This window comes from Cynocephalus volans, chromosome 13 (assembly GCF_027409185.1).
Source record: "Cynocephalus volans isolate mCynVol1 chromosome 13, mCynVol1.pri, whole genome shotgun sequence".
Classification (NCBI taxonomy): Eukaryota; Metazoa; Chordata; class Mammalia; order Dermoptera; family Cynocephalidae; genus Cynocephalus; species Cynocephalus volans.
Genome location: NC_084472.1, coordinates 41572066 through 41588697, shown reverse-complemented (window position 1 = coordinate 41588697; position 16632 = coordinate 41572066). Strand labels below are relative to the sequence as shown.

The window sequence follows — 16632 nt, the reverse complement described above, 5'->3', positions numbered from 1 at the left end:
GAGGGACACATTTTGGAAGGAGGAAAAGGTGTGTTATTATGAAGAACAGACAACAAGACTATACTGAACAATGTTACACTGAATTTCCGTCATACTCCCAAAGAGCAACAGATTAAGAGAAAGGAGACAACTCCACAGAGAAAATGAAACTGATTTTTTAAAGGAAAAAAATGATGCAAACTATCAAAACCTAATTTATATTTCTTGAGAGAACAAATCTAGCTCCTTCTCTTAGTAAATTAATAATACTAAAGGTCCTTAAAACATTAAGAGAAGAAAATCAAACATACATTTTCCTACTTACTAAAGAAATAAGGTTAACACTAAATAAAGCTCTACTTCACTTTAGCTTATCTACAGGGATTTTATATACTTAACAACATTCTACAAAAAGACAATACTCACAAAATCCATTTTCAGGATTTTGTTTTGGATGCCTTGTGAGAGATATTTTCTTTTCCCTGAGAAAGACAACCAGCTAACACTGCAAGTAAATGATATGCATCTTATGGGTGGTTTTAGAAGATATTAAAGTTCTTACTGGAAAAGAAACAGATCCTTTCCACTCCCATATCACCCTAACCAGCTGAAAAAGGCAGCTGAGTTCCAAAGTAATTACACTGCAGCAATTCATGCTAACATAACTCAATATTCATGCTAGTAGAATAGATACATGCTTTAAAATGCTAATGCTACCCTTTTTCTAACATAACAGCAAAAAGCAAAAATAAAGTTTTCATTCAAGTAAGAAATGCCTCTACTACCCCCATTTAAAAATAAAGCAGAATAGAAGAATGCTGTATCTCTCCCAATAGCTATTTACAAAGTGCAAGCAAACCATTTATTTCCATAAATATTTTTCTTTTGTTTTTTAAAATATTTAATTTTATATTTCCACAAATATTTTTAAATATCACCCAATGAATCAATATTAAACACACCTATTTTATGAAATTCTTGACTATGAAGGAATACATATGCCAATGAACCATAAAAATATAACACAATGAAGAATTACTGTTTTAATACAAACATCCATTGTGTAAATTGTCACTGAACAAAAACATGGAACACACCTGGCGTATTTATTCCTTAAAACTAAGCTCACAAACCATAGGCTTAAGTAGCAACATTTTTAAAATAAAAAATGACCAAACATAAAAGCAAATGAGTTGTTAGGTGCATAAAGAACAGACATGTCACAATATGAAATTCTGACGATCATGACATTTTTAGCTGACTACTTAAAAATAATTTCCAGTTCCCCTAAAAGAGTAAATCAAGTTCATGAATGACCATAAAATTCAACAATGTGGCCTTGGTATCAGCTGGTAACAGAGTTTAGTTCAAATAGCAAAAAATTGGTTCATTTTTGAGGTTTTTCTTTTCTAAAGAAGAAAAGAAAGCTGAATCATTCTATGGAGTTCTCGTCAGAGTTCAAAATGATTATTATGGAATCAAGATACTGTGTGATGTCCAAATACTTGGGTGCAGAAGATATGAGGGCCAAGTACAATATTGACTAATTGACCACATGTTCTGTTTTTAAAGGGGCTTTTTTTTTTAGATGTTTCCAATAAATTTTTTTAGTGATTTATTTTAAAATTATATCGCTAATATCATTCAGAGCCTCTTGCCCTCACATTCCCCACCCCTACCACAAATTGAAGTAACAGATCAATAGTCAAGTCAAAATTGTACCACTCCTACATGTATAATCATGCAAAAAGTATAAGTGTATATATACATGCAGAGTGACATCACCTACCCATGGAAATAACTTGTCTGAAAGTCTTCATCAGTAGGAAATACAAGCATAAACTTGTTATCTGGCTTCATTCTTGTATCTTCCACATTTCCAAACAGCACACCTTATAACTTAGCTTAAATTTAGCATTCATCATAAACAAAGACAGCAATATTTTCACATTTTAATTACACTTAACAGTTAAATTATGATCACTGTTGATTTTCACTTCTAATATATTCAAAATGATTACAAATCAATACTATACAAACTTCAATAAAGTAATGGAATGATTGCCTTTCCAACTTTGTCTTCCAACAAGAAACCAGTTAAGAGTCTTGTGTTCCAAGGTCATCTTATATCTATCATCAGCAAACCAAGATTAAATAAGATATGTTTAAAGCAACGGGCATCGGGGTTGTACTCTGAACTACTTACACGAATATTAGCTAACTGATGCTGACAATCTGTGACAATCTCTTGCTACAAAGAATTAAGAGACAACTAAGAGATAGGTAATATTCTATAGTGATTTTATCTGCTTTTTAAAAGAAGTATCTCTTAAAGAAAAAATCAGATCACTGAGGAGGAGCTAGAAAAACTCAGCACATTAATAACAGGAGCAGTTATCTATATGACTCTGTCAATTCATTACAGGATAGAATAAACATATGGATATAGTCTTTGCTCTCAATTCATTATTCCTCTGTGCTGTTAAAACACTGCATTGCTACTAAGAGATTGTTCTGACTTTCAAGAACATCAAAGTAGTCACTTCAAGTAAAGTTATACATTGAAACATTTCCAATTTAAGATTTAGTCATTAACATAAGTACATTCCATGTGTACAAAAGTTAAGGTTACCCAAACTGCACATTCTCCCATCTGCCAACTCTGATGTCTGTCACAATCTTAAAACATAAATTTATAATACAGTAGTACCCCCTTATCCAGTTTCATTTTCCACAGCTTCAGTTACCTGCGGTCAGCTGTGGTCCAAAAAATATTTGAATGGAAAATTCCAGAAATAAACAATTCATAAGTTTTAAATTGCATGCCATTCTGAGTATTGTTATAATTGTTCTATTTTATTATTATTTTTGTTATTGTTGTTAATCTCATAATGTGCCTAATTTATAAATTAAACCTTATCATGGGTACATACATATAGGAAAAAACATAATATATATAAGGTTCAGTACTCTCCTCGGTTTCAGACATCTACTTGGGTTCTTGGAACATATCCCTTGTGGATAAGTGGGGGACTACTGTAATGAACTTACTAGTTTTTCTACAATCATTAAAAGTACCTCTCTATAAAGCTAAATTTAACACAATTAATAACTATTCGATCGGTGTTAATCCAAGTGCTGTTTCTCCTTTTGATTGAAATCTTTTGAAATTGTTGTTTTATAATTACAAAGCAAGAAGAAAATTCAGTCAACCAACCCACCAACTACTTTTTATTTTAAGAAATCAGCTCATCTATTTTATGCTAGAAATAGGTTTGTACCCTCTCGCTAATCTCTTGGCCTTTACAAATAAGTTCTAACTTTTCAAATACCAAAATATAGACGTATCTACGTTGTCACATATTCCTGATACAGTGAGGTTTACTCTTTCATGATCTTCAACCTTCTGTGCTGTTGTTATCAAATGTTTAATTTGATGAATTAGTTTCCTTTTCAAATATGTTCTAAATCTCATGGAAAAAATCTATATCACAAAAACAAAGCAAAACAAAACCTAACTTTTCCTTTAATATGTTTATCCATGACAAATTCCTCTTTTCAAATTTGACAACCAGAGCACAGATTTGTAAAACTATACATGGTAATTACAAATTTACCATTCACTTTACAGGTGAGAAATTTGAGTGCTAATTAGGTAGAACCAGAACAGACTACAGTTGTTCTCATAGTCAAGGAAAAGAGGAATATACAGGATGAAACCAGGAGCAGTATAGGAAGTACAGAATTTTGGCTACAGATGCATAGATTATAGCCTTGACTACTGCCTCTTAGCTGTATGACTCTGGTAAATTATTTTATTACTCAGTTTCTTCACAGGGTTATGGTGAGGAATAAAGAAGACGTAACAGAACACAACAGGAGTTCAAGCACTGTTTCACTGCCCTACCCTTCCATTATAATTAGCACCTGCCTCACTTCATTATTTGTTTGCTTACCCTTGCATGTACACTCTGCTGCAAGAAGCTTTGAGGAAACATCACTACCTGGGCTGGTAGCTTATATTGGTCACAGGTATTGTCAAGTAAATGCTTTGCTGGGATTATAGTTAAAAGAGGTCGTCACAAATGTGGCTTTTGTATTTTTGTCTGAAGTGAAATGTCAGCTTGTATGTATTCATATAAAAGTGCTTCAAAGCCAAAGAGAGATCATTTTGGATTAGCCCATATTTAGCATCATCCTTGCCTACACAGCACTTCCACTAATACAAGTGCTGTAAGTTTCTCATTATAAAGCCTAATTAAATCTAAGAAACAGGAATTTCTCTTGTATACCAGAGATGCCTAGAAACGTAACTTCTCCTTTCCTATCTATTGTTAAGTTTTAGGCCCAAGGTGGGGGGATGGACCAATATATGGTTTGCCCCTTTGATCCCCATTCCTATGGCTATAGGAACATACAATGAAGCCCGGGGAAAATTACTTCTTTCCTCCTTACCACACCTGATCTCTCTAATTCCCTCTCTACGAAAGGAAAAAAATCTGTCTTGTTGCTGCTGAAAGACTCCATACAAGCTCCTTCTCCCCAGCCATCAAAGGGCTTACCCAGTGTCATTATCTACACAACATCAGGAAAAAGGGGGAGTGGGCAGACATCATATTCAGTCTCAGTCCAGATAGTGAGACAAAAAATGAAAGAAACGTTCTTAGAAATTACCTAGCCAAGGAATCTGAGAAGGGGAAATGGGTATGTGAGTTTGTTCATGGTGGCCAGGTGAGGAAATGAGATGTAGATGTGTGGGACTGAGGGAAAGAGGCAAATCTCAAGAGTTGCAGAAGGGAATTTGTACTTTAGTAGAACCTACTAAAGAAAAAACAGCAGTCTCACTGCACACAAGAATATTTACCAAGACGAAAATTTATATTTGCAAATGAGAAAAAATACTTAAGAGAATATCTGTACTGTATTTTTATTACTATCAGCCAAAAAAATAGAAAATGTATACAGAACAATGTGAATAAACAGAAAGCAGTCATTTTCAAACCATTTCTTAGGAACAAAAATAATTACATCAACAACAAAAGACAAAAATCTATATTGAAAAGTGCCATCTCCAGAAAAACAGCCTTAAATACCCCAAACTGCATGTGTATATTTTCTTCAGAAAGCTACTTCAGTAAAAAGAAAAATGTCTAAGCAGCTAGAAATAAAGTGCAACAATATGTGCTGAAACTTTGGGAATAAAGCCATTTTAAAAATAAAACTGAACTAATGTCTATTTTGTACTTTTTTCATTAAATTCATCTCAATTATTAGAAATTTAAAGTTGGCTGGTTCGATGGTAGTGGGTTATCAGTACTTATAACATCAGTATCACTAAAGTGGGTACACAACCCCCCATTACTAAATTTGACTGGCTTAAAAAAATAAAAATAAAAATTTAAACTTTATAAAGTTTCGAACATGGAAATAAAGTTTTAAGGATTATGTTTATCCTTACATCATATTGGTGAATGACAGGTCATTTTGTCCACCCAGAAAAGCTATGTATGATATTGATGAAGAGTTCATTTACCATTTTGAAAGGATCAAAGAAGAGGTAAAACAAAGATTCAAGATTATCAGAGTAACTGAAAAGTTGATCAAAAGAAAAAAAAAAAAACAAACAATTTAACACTTCACCACTAACTACGGTTAGGGAAAGCTCTAAAGCAAGTGAGGTTATTCAAAAGATAACTCAGGTAATTTACCTGGATATTTAAGGGAACCTATAAATACAGAAACAGGGCACTTGAAGAGGTCACTATCTTTCAATTTATCTTTCTATTTCAGGGACAAATCCATGACCTACTGCTTTCAGATCTATAGAGAACAAAACTAAAATAACTGCACTATATACACCAAGAGCACAAAAATTAGATATATTAACCACATTCCCATGTCTATGTACCTTGCTTAAGAGTCATCCATTCCAGCCTTTTGATTACTTACACTTTGAAATAGTGTAAATTTTGCTATTTTCAAGAGTTTTTAAGAGTCTTAACAGGACATATAGTTTAATGGAAGAGAATCTTCACCTTTCATGTTCACAGTGGCATTTTGTTATTCCTTTTTCAATATACCAATTACAAAAATTAAAACTGAAAACTATTACCCAGAGGAATGGAAATCATCAAGTCGAAGGTATACCTGTTCCCCAATGTTCATCGCAGCACTCTTTACAATAGCCAAGAGTTGGAACCAGCCCAAATGCCCATCATCAGATGAGTGGATACGGAAAATGTGGTACATCTACACAATGGAATACTACTCAGCTATAAAAACGAATGAAATACTGCCATTTGCAACAACATGGATGGACCTTGAGAGAATTATATTAAGTGAAACAAGTCAGGCACAGAAAGAGAAATACCACATGTTCTCACTTATTGGAGGGAGCTAAAAATTAATATATAAATTCACACACACACATACACACATACACACACAAACCGGGGGGCGGGGAGGAAGAAGATATAACAACCACAATTATTTGAAGTTGATACAACAAACAAACAGAAAGGACATTGTTGGGGGGGAGGGGGGGGAGGGAGAAGGGAGGGAGGTTTTGGTGATTGGGAGCATTAATCAGCTACAATGTATATCGACAAAATAAAATTAAAAATAAATAAATAAATAAATAAATAAATAAAAACTGAAAACTATCACAAAAATATTATGTAAAACCTATTATTAGTTATACTAACTAGAAACTAACACCATTTATTTCATTCATTGCAGAAAAGCAGGCTTCTTGACTCAGGAACACTTAATGTGAATTAACTGATAGGGAATCACTAATATAACACTGCCCTCAACATAGTAACAAGAAACATTTCTCTTTCAAAATTTTTATTTATCTAGCTTAGTTACATTTCAAATGTACAGTGAAGTAAAAGATATAAAGAAAATGCAATAAAATAAAAACAATATTTTGCTAACATTCTTTCCGAATCTTAGTTATAACATGAATAAGAGTTCATTAAAAAAGAGTATACTTCTTCAAGGGTTATTCCTTCATTTTTTTTTATAGCATCTTCTATTTCACTCTGTGGTTATTTAATATAATACGAAAATACGTACCAATACAAATAAACTACCAGTTTGTTCCCAACTCCCATTAACTTTCCTAAACTTCAGAGGAAATAAAAACAGAAATCAAGAAAAAAAAAAAAGAAATGTATAGAAACCCAGAAGTTACTCATGTCACTTACAATTCATAAACTCATACAGCTTCTAGACAATTTAAAATGACAATTTTCTTACATGTACGATGATTGAGAGCATATATGCCATTTTTGGAGAAGATTTTTGAGGAGAATTTTTCTTTGAGAATAATTTTTACAGAACAAACATAGGAATAAATGTATAATAAATGTATAAGTTTAATAAACCTGCAGGAACTGTTTTGATACTGTTTTCGGACATGTAGCATTCTACAAAATCTTTTTTTCATTGTGTCCTTGTTGTACTATTTAAATAATTTTTTTAAAAGAGAGGGAAATCAATATAAGCTAAATAAAACATAACAAGTACAATTACTTTAAAAGATCTCATTCTATAAGGTAACTTGCCCATAATTTGCTATTCTAAAAAAATGATAACACAAAGCCTCTTCATGTAACTGTACCTATAGGCAAAGTTAGCTGTATATTAAAAATGGAAATTATCAGTAATATCAACTTAGGGTGCTTTGTTTGCTCAACAAAAGGATTTACCATATCATTTCTTTCATTAACAAGCAGACTAATACACTTCAAATGATTTTGAGTAAAATTTTAAGTAATTAATTTAAGTAAATTGAGTCATATCTAATACCCTTGATGATAAATCTACATAAAAGTAGGGAGTGACAAAAATGACAAAAGCAGTAAGCAAAATAAATTAGTTCCTGTATATTCTTTTACTCAATCTGCTAGAGAGATTTTTTTTTTAAGTCCAAAATGTTTAGTTAATTTTTTTTAAAAGCTTTTTTTTCTCCAGTTTAATTACCATACTAGGCTTACATGTGGAGAACTTTTTTTTCTTACATATCTTTAGGAAGCAATAAATATATTATATTAATGACCTAAACCTTGGAGTCACTATAGACTATTGCATAGTTATCTACCTCCAGCCACTTGACAGATAAAACATTAATGAAATTTAGAATTAATTATTTCTGAATTTTGAAGATGAGTACACACATGCTCACACATACGATATATACAAATCCCTGAGACTAAGCTCATTTCTCTAACTAGGTAACAACAACAACAAAAAAGATAAGCTTTTCTCTTAGAGTCCCCAAATAACAGAATCCTTTATTCTACTTTCTTTTTTTAAAAAAAAAACATTTTTTTAAACCAGTAAGGGGATCTTAACCCTTGACTTGGTGTTGTCAACACCCCACTCTCCCAAGTGAGCTAATCGGCCATCCCTACATAGGGATCCGAACCCGTGGCCTTGGTATTATCAGCACCACACTCTCCCAAGTGAGCCAAGGGCCGGCACAATTCTACTTCTAAATTTAAAAAAATTTCATGCAAAATACTGAATCTTAAGATTTCAATTACACCATGTTGTGTTCACAATTAAAATTTTATTTGAACTTTTAAAGTCACACAAATTTAATAATGCACATAAAATATGCATCAATATAATTAAGAGATTTAATAAGTGGATCAAGTAATCAGACTGTTCTAATTTGCTGATTAAATTTTCTTAAGATGATATAATGTCCTAGAACACTGAATTAGTACAAAGTAGGCAGAAAGCAGGCTGTACACAGATAACACAAACACATTTACCTTTGGTGAAGGTATAATGCCCTCTTAAATGCCACCAACTAAAAAGAAGTACTACAAGGATATATCAACATATTATAACAGCCAACAATACGAAGGTACTTCAAGAAGTTTGTGGAAAAACAGAACTAAGAGATAATACAAATCTTTCCATGAACTTTTTGAAGTACCTTCATAGACATATGACTTTGTTTCCTAACATTTCACAAGGTTTTCTTCTTTACAATGCTCAGTAATTTTTTAAATGTAATAACTTTTTTTTTTTAAGTCTGCAGCTTAGTCCTTCTAATTCTCTATCCCATGAAAACAAGTTACAAGTGAAAATAATCATCAGATAGATTGGAAAAAGAGAAATTCCATATGCACATATTAGAGAGATGAAATTGTACAAATACGGGATTTTATTCTTAAACAAAAAGCATTTCAACCATGTCCGTCTGGATTACTGTTGTAGATTGAAAGACGTTTCTTTCCAGCATTGGCTCTTTATAGACTACAAATACATCCAAACAGAAAAGAGTCTTTATCCTTCTGAAAATTCTAGGAAAATTAAGGGAAATCAAGAAAAATGAAGGGAGGACCACTAAGCACTCAAACAATAGCTAGATAAAAAGTCGCATACTCCAAAAGTAATTCCCTCTTACTAGTATTAGTACTTGTAATTTTAAGAATACAGACTTTTTACTTCAGTGAAAGAGAATTCAAACATCTACAAGAGCAGTCACGTAAAAAAATGTATTAAAACTACTTCAAATACTTTATACTTCTTTAAATGTCCGTAATACAAAAATAAACTATTTTGAAAGAGGAACTTTTAAATTGTACAATCTGGCAAAGGTGTCATCATTTCAAAGCAAAACCTACCATTTTTGAAAACAAAATCCTTAAGGCAGGAACACATTATCTTCAAGGCACTGTGCGAAACTGAAAGTCAGGATTAGAATTTTTTGTATATATATTTCTACTATAAAATTACTCATATGGTTAAACTCTTCAAACCACAGAATGTCAAATTTTACTTTAGGATAAATATTTACTATTTTGATATATGTTCTATGAATTAATCCAATGTATTATGGTGTTCCTTCTCTTTCTACCAAAACCTCTCTTTCCACATCTTTACCCAAAATTTTGTGTTTAATACCTTTTCAATACTCAAAATGTTATTCTTACACTGATTATCAATTATTAAAACCTATGTTTGCTAATTCCATTTGATTGAAATATTTTTCATTTTTTTTCTGAAAGGCAAAAAAACCTATAGAGTTCTTGCCCAGTTATCCAGTAACAACAAAAATTAGAACATATCCAGTCAATACAACACTAACAATAATTTGTCTATATGTTATTCTTAAAAGATGAATTAATCTTTTCTATTTTAAAAATAAAAAGTGTTCAGGATGTGTCAAATATATTAGACACCTTCACCATGAAACAAAAAAGAAATCTAAACCTGTTAAGTGCCAAGCAGTTTATACATTCATAGAAAAGTAGTCATATTAACATGCATAAAATTAAATCAATATTTTCTTAAGTCTAAATGTCCATGTCTAATAAAATCTATGATCCCAGGAAGAAGGTGAAGACAGAACAAAGTTCCCTGAAAACATCTCAACTTCAAGACTGTGGGTTATGGATTAGTTAAAATTCAGTCAATCATCCAAAACCAATATGCTCTTTCTTCCCATTGATGTAAAACTAAATTAAAAAAAAAAAAAAATTAGCTGAAATGTTGCACTCACTACCATTTCAGAGAAAAACCCATTGGTTGTAATAAATTCCTATATATTTTATTGTGAAAACCATGCTAACATTGTTTATTGCAAGTTGCTTGGTGTTCAAACCTTACCTCCATTGGTCAAATATTAAGTTCAGGAAATGTGAGAGTCGTTACACAATAAAGAGGAAACCACTTGTCTTTTTCATCAATTTATATATATATACAAGCCTGACCCGAAGTAACACCCAATTCTCATACATCAAGTTCTGAAAGGAAAAAAACCAAATTGGTTATTTTTCAATTCAAAACCAGGAAGGGAAAAATTTGCCTCAGTCTATTAACATTAATTTACAAGTTGCAAATATTTGGACATAGAATTGAATTAAAAAAGCAATGACAGTTTGTCTGTGTAAAGTTGCTGACAAATATTAAGATAAAGTAAAAGTCTTTTGATTGTTTATCTATGAAACTCCAAATTCACCACCTATCCTTCTTCCCACAAAACACAGAATTAGATTTTTTCAAAAGTTGAAACCTCATTAAATCATAAAATTAAACTTTCTCAAATCAGTATGTTATTAAGTTATAAATGTGAAGGGAAAGGCCAAGTTTATCTTATAAGTAAGTCCAGTAGAAAGCACAATGTTAAAAAACCAGTTGGTGTTAGCAAAGTTACATATTCCTACTGAAGATTTTCATCCTAATTTAGCTACTTCTCACAATATTCCCATAAACCCTGAAAAGATAAAATACCAGTATTTCCCAATCCAAGGTCACACATAAAAACATCTATCATGTTGCAAGACTTTCATTCCTGTGGTGTTTTCTTCCCTTTGACACACTCATGGGCCCCTTAACATAACTAAAGGCCATTTATTTTCAGTTCAGAGTATGAAAACGAAATTAAACCAGTAGTACATTAGCTAAAAAAACTTAAGTCACTAGCAATTTTAAAACCCATTCAATATATACCCCTAATAGAGTGACCATTTTATCTTTATCCTCTAGAAGTACCCTTTATATCAGGGTACCAGACAATTCCAGTACATAATGTCTGTCAGGTTATTGCCTCAGGCATTCAGCTCAAAATAAAGATCCACGCTGGCCGTGGCTCACTTGCGAGAGTGTGGTGCTGATAACACCAGGGCCATGGGTTAGGATCCCTATATAGCGATGGCCGGTTAGCTCACTTGGGAAAATGTGGTGCTAACACCAAGTCAAGGGTTAAGATCCCTTTACCGGTCATCCTTTTAGGGGGAAAAAAAAAAAAAAAGATAAAAATCCATCTAGTAGCAATGAAAAATACTATTTTTCTCATGCATGAAATCAAACTCCAGTCTAATCTGCTTTTCTTATAGTATTTTATATAGTAGGTACAGAGTAAATACTTGCTCGAAAAAGTAATGCATTCTTTCTGCATACAAATGCTCTTTAATATTATAATTCATTAAAGGATAGCAACAAATTAGTTCATTAAATAACATATGTAAGAATGACTTATGATGTTCATACAGTACATTCATTCATGATGTTCATAGTGGGATTAATTACGTGATCCCCCAATTAGAATCAGAAGGGAGTCAGGAGTGTTTATAGAGAATAAATGCTAAGAGATTCTCAAGCAATTAACTATTTACCTATTGGGGTTCACTAAAACTCCCAATTTTTAATTTTATTTATATTTTTGGCATGCAAAAAGCATAAAGAGGATCATTCCTATTATTGTATAAATATGGTTCTATGTCCCAATCATACGTACCAAAACTCAAGCTAAAATTTATCAAACTGTGCTTTCTGTTTTGAATACCTAATTTTTAAAAAAGAAACTACTTACTATTATAGATTTTTAAACATCATCAAAAGAAACTTATAACAGGCAAAAGCATATTCTTTCTTACACAATCCAAAAAGCAGATAGTAAACACAATTAATTTTGTGATAGATTCAAAGGTTGTTCTGTAATATTTCCATTTTCAGCAACATTAATTGGAAAATTGTTATTATAAGTCTTTGGGAATTCTAACGTATTGTCCACATTTCACCCAGTCACATAAGAAACAAAGGGCTGCAGTGGCAGTACTTGGGAATCAGGCATCTGTATGTAAGCACCTGATTGGATGATAGGGGAAATTCTTTGGCCAACTAGTTGCATTTTAGGTCTCCTGTGTTCCAGTAGCTGCTTGTTTTCTTCACCAGCATCAAGGTGAGTTAAATTCTCCATCCACATGCAGAACTTCTCTGTCTGCTTCTGCATCTTGAAAAAACAGCTTACAGCCTCTCTTCTAGGATACTGCTTATGCAGTTCCTATCACACTGAGCACCCCTGGCAAGTAATCCTGGAATTTCCCTGGGCACTCCTTCAGATTCCACAGCAGGACTGAAGTCAGCTTTAAAGATACTGAGTCTATTTGATAAAACATTATTAATTCATAAAATTGTATTTTCATTAAGACATGCTTACTCGGGAAAATAGTGTAGCACTGCTAAGAACAGCCTGATACATACAGCATTGATAAGCAGTGTTTTTATTCATCAACCAAAGTACCTAATTCCAAGAAAAATAATAAAATGACTAACATAACCTTAGCATTTTTTCATAGTTTCAATATATCTGCCTGGGAGCGTGTATACAACTGACAATATATAACAGCTGTTTCCAATCTTTGCTGAACATTAAGAACCTGGAGTGGTTTAACAAGGCCCCAAACCTAGGGTGGCTCCTGTTTCATTTGGCTTTAATCTCCGCAGGTGATTTCAATATGCAGCCTTGGCTGAGAACCACTGTGTCCTTGTGTATTTTAACTGCTTTGACTTTAAAATTCTAAAAATTTGTTTTGGCAGCTGATCCGTATGAAATCATTATACACTAATTCTTAGCTGAGATTGATTCTTGTCAAAAGCTCTGTTTAAAGTTTTTTAAAGAATCCTTATGAAAAATCATATAAAGGATATAACAGAACCCATGTATACCTCTGCATCAGCTTTTTACAAACCCTGGTTTGTGCAAGGTGTTAAAAGGTATGCCACCTCACCCCCCCCCCCAAAAAACCCCCCAAATTTTGTGATTAAGTTTGGTGTATGCTACAAATCATATCCTTCCTTTGTTGAGAGCACTTTCCAAATATGTAAACATGTGTGCAGCTATTAATATCCAGTAGAAAAGTGGTTTCATAGGATTCCAGTTTCGGATATGGTCCTATACATACACTGTTTTATACTAGAACTAGGCCAGATCATCTTTGGCTTGGGTACCCTATAGTTTGGGTCTCTAATACAACTAATTACTATATATTGAACTCTTCATTCTAAGGGAACTACTAAAAATGTTACCTCCTGAGACCACTCTTGACTACACTGACTAAAAAAACTTTTCTACTCCATTCCTATTCCATCTTTATCTTATACATCCTGCTTTATTATTATTCATAGCATATATCCATATCGAACAGCATATGACAAATTCATTTATTGTTTATCTCCTCAAGGAAGATTAACTTCCATGAGGGCAGACTTTATTCTCTGTTGTGTCCCTATGCCCCATACTAGGTACTCAAACACTTGTTGAATAAATGAAAGATAGATGGTTCAATCAGTCTTGGCCTTATACCTTCTACCTACATCAAGAAGTTTTATAAAGAACAGTCCTATGAACTGCTCTATTGTATTTAGCTCAGAGTATGTTTGAAAACATGTTTCACTTTATCACAGTGGCTTTTTATAAAGGTGCAAAAAAAAAAAAAAAAAATCCTGTGTGTCAATATCAAGAATAGCTGTGTTTCTTCTAGACAATAAGAACTTTTTAAATGAGTCATGCCACTTATTTTCAATTCCTAGAAGGCAATGGGACAAATTTTTAGCCCAATTCTACCTAGCAAATGAAAACCTGATGAAGCTGGTAACATAACAACCTTCCCTTCAACTTCATCTTATTCCTTTTCCTCTACTTACTCCATCCCCTATGCTATCTTCACTTTTTTAAAAAGAAATTCTTGTTTGTATGTAAACTTCCTCAAGAACACACCTTTCCCCAAAGTGTAGTATATTTAGCTTATGGAAAAACAGACTAAATGGAATTTTTAAAAATATCAAACTTCCTTTAAACCCCATTATAAATGCTGGGCAAACTTAAGCGTAGGACAGGAAATAAGATGGCTACTTTGATCTGTTTAGATTCTGGCATTACATATTTCTCAATGAATACTGAAAATGGGTATTTAAAAGTTGAGTTCAGAAAACAATACAGAGAACACTTAGCTGGGGGCAGTGAGATAAGCTGCAGCCTCATAAAGGTGACTACCAGCAATAAACAATGATAAAGAAAGACATATTGAGGCCTTAAAAACTGTGACCAGACATTTGTTGAAACTCACAGAAACTTACACCAACAGTGAACCCTAAGAGTAAACTGTGGACTTCAGGTAATAATCAACGTAGTTCATCATTGTAACAAATGTACACTCTAGTGCAGGATGTTGATAGTTGGGGAGGCTGTGTGTATGTAGTAGGGGTAGGAGATACATAGGAACTCTCTATACCTTCTGCTCAATTTTGCTATAAACCTAAAACTGCTCTAAAAAAGTCTATTTTTTAAAAACCAGGGAACATATTCTTACCTTAAGCACGCATGTCCTTTTATTAACATTAAGATATATCCTATTTTGAGGAAAAGACATATCAAAAGCAAAGTTTATGCTTTTGCATATTCAAAGTTAATATAGGCACTCACTTCAGGAAATAAGTTAGGAAAAGTAAGCTGAAAATGATATTTTGGTGCTTTAACATGAGAAATTACCAAAGGATACCCACCAGTAAGACTTCAAAGCTTGTAAATTTAAGTTAGCATTATAACATATTATAATTGATACTGTAACATATAAAAAAAGCACATTCAAACAAAACATGCCTTTAAAATAATCACTTAAATGGAGTAAAATAGAAAGGTGTTTATCCTTGTTAATTACTACAGAATAACGCCATGGTTTACAACTAATGATTTCAGGAAACTAGACTCCACTGTTTAAAACTTGATAACCATTAGCAGTAAGAGAACTTAATTAAGCCAGATCACGAGTTTCACCATGATTTTTAGCTATGGGAGACTTAACATACCACTGCTTAATTTGGCAGTTCTCAGCCCCAGTTGCTCATTATTATCACCTGGGGAGCTTTAAACATACTGATGCCTGGGGTTAGACTGGAAAGATTCTCATATAACTGGGCTAATGTGGGACCTAGGTTATCAGAAGCTTTAAATGCTCCCTAGATGATTCTAATATAAAGTCAGATTGAAAACTACATGGATTATTTCACCTAACTCGTTTGCACTTACTTAACTGAAAACAGTTTTTATCTGATTACTCTGTTTCAGTGTTCTATTATCAATGTATTTAGTGAGTCTCCTAAATAGCTACCAAAACACAACCATATTACAAGGGGCTTAAAGTGGGTAATAGGGCTTTTTAGCCACCAGGGAGAGCCACTTTATATTCAATCTAGGAAAAGGTCATTAACTGTGCTTCATGAGATTCCCTATGTGGACTTGGGGTCTTATCTTCTACCGTGAGTCCTCGCTGCCTAAACGAATATCAGAATTTGTCCAAGCAATTAAATCCCCAATAGATTAAGAACCCTAACAAACTAATCAGAAAGAGCACATGTACCAGGAGAAAAATATACAAAGAACATGAACAGACTGTTTACTAAAAGAATACAATGGCTAAGCATGATTTTTCAATGATCAAAGAAATGCAAATTAACACTAAGATATAATTCTTCCATCAAATCAGCAAGATTTTTTAAAAATAAATACTATCAAGAACAATATGCATAAACAAACTCCTGAATGAAACAGACTTAATATACTTTTAAAAAGTAGTATGGCAATATGTCAACATATAGCCTTAAGTGTTCATACCCTTACTCATAATAGCAAAACCTAAAAACCATGGAAAGTACTAACACTAGGGAAGTTATTTTTATAGTTAGCTAAATTATTCAAAGTCCATACATTCTAGGGAGAATATTTAGTGTTTTGGTAAAATGTTCAAAATGCAATGTTAAGAGGGAAAGGAAGACAGACATATACCCAGTATGACAAATTTTGTTATATATTATGGAAGGCAACACATTCAAATGTTAACAAAAGCAGAA

General features: G+C 32.7%; 1 protein-coding gene across 9 annotated transcripts in view; it reads right to left on the bottom strand.

The window, feature by feature from the left end:
• Window positions 1–16632, bottom strand: part of ARK2N (arkadia (RNF111) N-terminal like PKA signaling regulator 2N) — a 91489-nt gene that overhangs the window by 32608 nt on the left and 42249 nt on the right. The gene's annotated exons all lie outside the window — the stretch shown is intronic.